General features: G+C 34.3%; 1 pseudogene; it reads left to right on the plus strand.

Annotated features, from left to right (window-relative positions):
• Nucleotides 1–2,974: 2,974 nt before the first annotated feature.
• Nucleotides 2,975–3,715, plus strand: LOC103596209 (annotated as a pseudogene).
• The last annotated feature ends 4,346 nt before the right edge of the window (nt 3,716–8,061 follow it).

Below are 8,061 nucleotides of genomic sequence, written 5' to 3' on the forward strand. Positions count from 1 at the left end.
AAAAAAAAAAAAAAAAAAAAAAAAGATGTAGAAAAAACAAATAAATTGGCAATAATAAGTCTTTCCCTATCAGTAATTATAGTCATGCACCACATAACAATGTTTTGGTTAACGATGGACCACATATATGACAGTGGCCCTATAAGATTATAATAGAGGTGCAAAATTCCTTTTGCCTAGTGATATCATAGCCGTCATGATATCGTAGCAGAATTACTTTTTTTAAAAAATAAATTTATGTAGGCTAAGTGTACAGTGTTTATAAAGTCTACAGTAGTGTACAGTAATGCTTTAAGCCTTCACATTCATTCACCACTCACTCACTGACTCATCCAAAGCAACTTTCAGTCCTCAAGCTCCACTCATGGTAAATACCCTAGGCAGGCATACTATTTAAAAAAAATCCTTAATACCTTATTTTTACTGTACCTTTTCTATGTTTAGATATGTTTAGGTACACAATACTTACCATTGTGTTACAATTGCCTACAGTATTCTGTACACTCACATGTTATACAGGTTTGTAGCCTACGAGCAATATGCTAGATCATATAGGCTAGGTGTGTAGTAGGCTATACCATCTAGTTCTGTACAAGTACACTCTATGGTGTTCTCACAATGACAGAATCACATAAGGATGCATTTCTCAGAATGTATTCCCATCATTAAGTGACACATAACTGTACTTCAAATGTAAATAGATTAAACATCCAAATCAAAATACACAGATTGGCCAAATGGACAGAAAAACAAGATCCATCTATATGCTGTCTGTATGAGGCTCTCATTAAATCTAAGAACCTGCACAAATTAAAAGTGAAAGGATGAAAAAAAGATGTTCTATGCAAATAGTAACCAGAAAAGAGCACAGGTGACTATACTAATGTCAGACAAAATAGACTTAAAGTAAAAAACTGTTACAAGAGACCAAGTAAGGTATTACATAAATGAAAAAGGGCCAATCCACCAAGGAGATATAATAACTATAAACATATACACACCAAACATTAGAACTCCTAAATACATGAAGAAAACATTGACAGAATTGGAGAGAGAAATAGACAGCTCTAAAATAATAGGGAGACTTCAATAGTCCACTTTCAATAATGGATAGAACAATCAAGCAGAAGATCAATAAGGAAACAGAGAACTATAGACCAAATGGATCTAACAGGTATACTCTACCCAACAATAATAGTATACGTATTTTTTCTCAAGCATAAAACATTCTCTAGAATAGACCATATGTTAGGCCACAAACAAGTCTTAATACATTTAAAAATATGGAAATCATACTAAGTATCTTTTACAATTATAATAAAATAAACTAAAAATCAACAGCAGAAGGAAAACTGGAAAATTCACAAATATTTGAAAATTAGACAAGGCGTTAAATAACCAATGGGTCAAGGAATAAATGAGAAGGAAAATAAGAAAATATCTTAAAAACAACAATCACAATAATATGTTGAAATTTCAGAAAGAAAAAACAAAGCTGTGGCCACTAGAGGTGGGAAAAGGTGAGGGGAATGAGGGCTAGCAAGAAATTGGTCAATGGACACAAGGGATGATTACATTCTGTAAAGATGACCATGCTAATGACCCTGATTTGATCATCACACACTGTACACAGTATTGATATTCAATTCTGTACTCCACAAATATGTTTAATCAGTTATTTCTCAATGAAAAAAGAAAATATCTTAAACAAAATGAAAATGAAACATACCAAATTTATGGGGTGCAGTGAAAATAGTGCAAAAAGAAAAATTTTATAGCCATAAACACATTTTAAAAAGAGAAAGATCTCAAGTTGACAACCTAACTTTAAACCTTAAGGAACTAGAAAAAGAAGAACAAATTAAATCCAAAGATATCACAAAGAAGGAAATAATAAAGAATAAAGCAGAAATAAGCAAAAAAAGAATAGAAGAACAATAGAGAAATCAATGAAATTGGGAGTTTGATTCTTCAAAAATGTGAACAAAATTGACAAAACTTCAGTTAGATTGACTAATAAAAAAGGATAGAGGACTCCAATAGCTAAAATCAGAAATGAAAGAGGGGGCATTGCTACTAATTTTACAGAAATAAAAATGATTATAAAAGAGTAATGTAAACAATTACACCAACAAATTGACAACCTAGGTGAAATGAAAAAATTCCTAGAAACACACAACTTATCAAGACTGAATCATGAAGAAATAGAAAATCCAAACAGATTTATAATGTGTAAAGAAATTGAATAAGTAATCAAAAACTTCCCAATAAAGCAAAGCTCAGGACCAGATGGCTTTACTGGTGAATTGTGAATTCTACCAATAATTTAAAGAAGCAATAACACCAATCTTTCTCAAACTCTTCCAAAAAAAAATTGAAGAGGAAGGAACAGTATTAAACACATTTTATGAGGCCAGCATTACCCTGATACCAAATCCAGACAAAGACTCTACAAGAAATGAAAACTACATACCAGCAGCTTTCATAAATATCAATGCAGAAATCCTCAACAGAATAAGAACAAACTAAATTCAACAGCATATTAAAAGGATTGTACACCATGATGAAGTTATTCCTGGAATGCAAGGATGGTTCACCATACAATGAATCAATGTCTTATACCACACTAGCCAAATGAAGAATGAAAACCTCATGATCATTTGAATTAATGCTGAAAAACCATCTTACAAAATTCAACACCCTTTCAGGATAAAAATGCTGAACAAACTAGAAATATAAGGAAATTATATCAACATAATAAATGCCACATGTATAAAGCCCACATCTAACATCATACTCAATTATGAAACACTGAAAGCTTCTCCTCCAAGAATAGGAGCAAGACAAGGATGCCCACTTTAAACACTTTTACTCAACATAGTACTGGAAGCCCTATCCAGAGAAATATAGCAAGAAAAAGAAATAAAGCCATCTAAGTTGGAAAATAAAATTATCCTCTTTTCCAGCTGGAACCATGGAGGGTGCCAAAGAGAAAAAAAAAGAAGGTTCCTGCTGTGCCAGAAACCATTTTTAAAAAGCAAAGGAATTTCACAGAGCTGAAGATCAAACTCTTGAGAAAGAAGTTTGCCCAAAAGATATTTCAAAAGGCAAGGAGGAAGTTTATCTATGAAAAAGCTAAGCATTGTCACAAGAACTATAGGCAGATGTAAAGAACTGAGATTTGAATGGCTAAGATGGCAGGAAAAGCCAGCAACTTCTATGTGCTTACAGAACCCCAATTGGCATTTGTCATGAGGATCAGAGGTATCAATGGTGTAAGTCCAAAGGTGTTGCAGCTTCTTCTCCTTTGCTGGATCTTCAATGGCCCCTTTGTTACGCTCAACAAGGCTTCAATTAACATGCTGAGGATTATGAAACCATATATTGCATGAGGATACCCAAACCTGAAGTCAGTAAATGAACTAATCTACAAGCATGGTTATGGAAAAATTAATAAGGAGTGAATTGCCTTGACAGATGACACCTTGATTGCTTGATCTCTTGGTAAAAATATGGCATCATTTGCATGGAGGTTCTGATTCATGAAATCTATACTGTTGGAAAGTACTTCAAAGAAATAAATAACTTCCCGTGGTCCTTCAAATTACCTTTCCATGAGGTGGAATGAAGGAAGAGTAAAAAACACTTTGTAGAAGGTGGATATGCTGATAACAGGGAAGACCAGATCAACAGGCTTATCAGAAGGATGAACTAAGGTGTTTACCATAATTATTTTTGTATTCTGGTCAGTTAATAAACAGTGACTGCTTTCAAATTGAAAAAAAAGAAGTAAAATTATCTCTGTTTTCAGACAATATAATCTTATACGTAAAAAACCCTAAAGATTCCACAAATTGTTAGAATTAATAAAAGAATTCTGCAAAGTTGCAGGGCACACTATCAACATATAAAAATTAGTTGCATTTCTATATACAATGAACAATGTGAAAATGATATTAAGAAGATTTTACCTACTAGAGAATAAAAAAGAATAAAATACTTTGGAATAAATGTAACTAGGAAGCAAAAACTTGTACGCTGAAAAATATAAAATGTTTCTGAAAGAAACTAAGGACACAAACAAATGAGAAGATATCCCATGTCCATGGGTTGGAAAACTTAATAATGTTAAGCTCTCAATACTACCCAAAGTGACCTACAGATTCAATGCAATTCTTATTAAAATCATAATAATGGTGTTATTTTTGCAGAAATAGAAAAATCTGTCCTAAAATTCATACGGGATCTCAAGGGACCCCAAAGAGCCAAAACAATCTTTAAAAAGGACAACAAAGTTGGAGGTGTCACACTTCCTGATTTCAAAAGTTACTACAAAGCTACAGTAATCAAAACAGTGGGGTACTGGCATAAAGATAGACATATAGAACAATGGAATAGAATATAGAACCCCAAAATAAACCCTTGTATGTATGAACAAGTGACTTTTGCTGAGGTGCCAAGATATAGGGAAAGGACATTGTTAGTAAAACTGGACATGCACATGAAAAAGAATGAAGCTGGACCCTTACGTTAGGCCATTTACAAAAATCAATTCAAAATGTATCAAAGACCTAAACATAAGAGCTAAAACTAAAAAGTCCTAGAGAAAAAGATATGGGAAAAACTTTATAACATTATATTTGGCAATGATTTCTTGAGTATGACACCAAAAGCACAGGCAAAAACAAAGTAACTGAATAAATTGGACTACATCAAAATTAGAAACATGTGCACCAAAAGATACTATCAGCAGTGAAAAGGCAAACCATAGAATGAGAGAAAATAATTGCAAATCATATATCTGATGAGTTGATATCCAGAATATATAAAGAACTCCTACAACTCCAGAACAAAAAACCAACTTAATTTAAAAAGGGGGAAAGGATGTGAATAGACAGTTCTCCAAAGAAGATATACAAATACAAAAAGCACATGAAAAGATGCTCAACATCACTAATCACAAGGGAAATGCAAATAAAAACAATAATGAGACACTCCCTCATACTAAAATGGCTATTATCAAAAAAGTAAAATAAGAAATGCTAGGAGGATTTGGAGAAATTGGAGCCCTTGTGAATTTTTGGTGGGAATGTAAAATGGTGTACCTGCTAGAGAAAACAGTATGGCAGATCCTCAAAACATTTGAAGTAGAATTCCATATTACCCAGCAATTCAACTTTTGGACATATACCCAAAAGAATTGAAAGCAAGGGTTTGAAGAGCAGCATTAGTCACAGTAGCCAAAAAGTGGAAGCAACCCAAGTGTCCATCAAATGAATGAATAAACAAAATGTGGTGCATACATAAATGGAATATTATTCACCCTTGAAAAGGAAGGAAATTCCAACACATGCTACAACACAGATGGACCTTGAAGACATTATACTAAGTGAAATAAGCCAGTCAAAAAAGGACAAATATATGATCCCACTTGAATGAGGAACCTAGAGTATTCAAATTCATACAGCCAGAAAGTAGAGTGATGGTTGCCAGGGTCTGGGTATATGAGGGAATGGGAGCATTATTGTTTAATGGGTACAGTTTCAGTTTGGGAAGATGAAAAAAGTTCTGGAGGTGGATGGTGGTGATAGTTGTACAACAATGTGAATGCACTTAATACCACCAAAATGTACACCTAAACATGGCTATGATAGTAAGTTTTAAGTTATATATATTTCACCACAATAAAAAGAAACTCACCAATAATTTTAGTTATCATTTAGAACTTGAACAAAGGAAACATTGGGTAGGAGGAGGATTATGTTACCACTGATACTGTTTAGAATTACTGGCACATGGTAATAATATAAATAGAATTGTTTTAGTTGATTTGATAATTTTTATATTCTCTACAGACAACACACCCCCTTATTGCTTGCATCCAGGGCATATCTTTCTGCACCACCCCACCCTCAGTACACCACTGTTTACTATAGTCGTTTATTTGATTGAAGACAGCAACCTAAAGGTACATCAAAATATGAGTCCCCCTGGAGTAGGAATTCTAAATCATTATATTTGAGGAGCTACCTTTTTATTTTATATATTCACGCCAAAAAGTTGTCTGGTCAAGGACTCTTCTAGTCTCTGGGATAACTATCTGAACAAGACAGACAAAGCTTCTGCTCTTGCAGAGCTTGCATGCTTGTATGGGGGAGAGGCAAACCTCTTAGATCACCAGACTAGGCATGGAGCAGGGAGTAAAGAGGGACGAAAGAATTTATAGCAGTCCTTGAGGAGGACCCATGCTGATGACCTTCTACATCCTCTTACATTTGGAAGAGTCATAGATGGTGAGGTGTGAACATGTAACAGACACCACCCTATCTTTGGTAGACTTGGGAGGTGGATAGATTTGTCACAGAGTAGTAGATTGGGGGCCTTCCTCTGATTAAAGATAGGTTGCAAATAGATATTAATGCACCGAACTCAAATCAAAGCTTCATCTTTCCTCCAACATCATTTTTTGGTGTTTTTCTGTTTATTATTAGCATTTACAAGCTGTAAATCTTATTCGTGGATTGCATTAGCAAATAGACCCATGTCAAAAACAGAGTGAACAATGGCTTCTCATCTCACTCAGAGTAAGAGCACATGAGACCCAATACCATTTGCAACCCTTTCCTTCAACACACAGTACACACGCACACACACACAGAGTACATCTCTTTGACTTCAACTCTCTCCCTCTCTCACATCTGCTCTTTGCCTGAAAAAATTTACATTGCTTGATTTTGCTGTTCCTTAAACATAATCCTGCCTCAGGACCTTTGCACTAACTATTCCCTCTGCATAGAACACTCTTCTTCCAAATATCTAAATGGATCACTTCTTCAAGTTTTTGTTGAAATGTCACCTTTTCAAAGATGTCATCTCTTTAAAGTTACAACTTCTCTCCCCCACCTCACACACACTCTTCCTGCCCTCTTTTCTACCTAATTTACCTTCATAGCATGTATCATAATCTAATAAACTATTTCTCTCCCCCCACTACAATGTAAGCTGCATGAGGGCAGAAATTTTTGTCTGTTTTGTTTACTGATATATCCCTATCATAGAGAACAGTACCTGGCAAAATAAGGCACTCATTAAATGTTTCTTAAATAAATGAATAGGTAAGAAAGGAAAATGAAAAAAATGTAAGAGAAAGAACAAAAGAAAACTTCAGAAAATACTCCAGTTTCAAGAAGTCATAGCCAATACTGGCCAACACATAAGTTTTCTGTTTGCTGTCATTCTTGATTCCTTTGATGGGGTAGGCAAGAAAGATAAGAATAAATAATGTGTTTGTTAAAGCACTTAAAAATTTCAAAATGAGCACAGGGAGGGTGGAGGTAAAAAAGTATAAAATTAAATTAAACTTTAAAAAATTTCAAAATATTTTTATATACAACGTCTCATTTGATCAAAATGTTTAACTACATTTCTGGAGAAGAGGCCTATTGGTAGAATGTGACAATTTTATGTTTGTATTTTATTTCTCATTTAAACAAATTAAAGCCTTGCAGAAAACAGTCCATTTGTTTATCAGATAACAAGACCTTCAAGTTATTTTAAGAAGTCCGGGTTTCCTGCTGTTTCCTCTTTAGTCCTGCCTCCATGCCTTTCCTCATGCTGCTCCCCTCATCGGAAGGGCTTTTTTTGTCTATCTATTTAAATGTCATTAATTCTTCAAGGCCCAGTGTTTGTGGAGTGGCAGGGGAGCAACATACTGCTGTGTATTAATGACTGAATTCTACTAATCTTCAATTATGAATTTCACCTGCATAATCCTGCTTCCTGTAATGTGAAGATAACTTTTTGAAATTTTTATTATTTATTATTAGCATATTCATTCTTACAAATCGTGATATTTCTTTATGCCTTTACCCAACCTATCACTTCCCAAATCCCTCCCTCCCTCCCCTCCATCTCTAGTATCTTTAGGTTTGTTTTCTCCTTCTGAAAGTTCAACGTATTATTGTCGTGGTCTTTTCTTTCTTTCCTTCATCCCTCCCTCCCTCTCTCCCTTCCTTCCTAGCAGCCAGTTATGAGTAAGAACATGTGGTATTTCTCTTTCTG

The sequence above is a fragment of the Galeopterus variegatus genome, unplaced genomic scaffold (genome assembly GCF_000696425.1).
Source record: "Galeopterus variegatus unplaced genomic scaffold, G_variegatus-3.0.2 Scaffold1957, whole genome shotgun sequence".
Taxonomy (NCBI): Eukaryota; Metazoa; Chordata; class Mammalia; order Dermoptera; family Cynocephalidae; genus Galeopterus; species Galeopterus variegatus.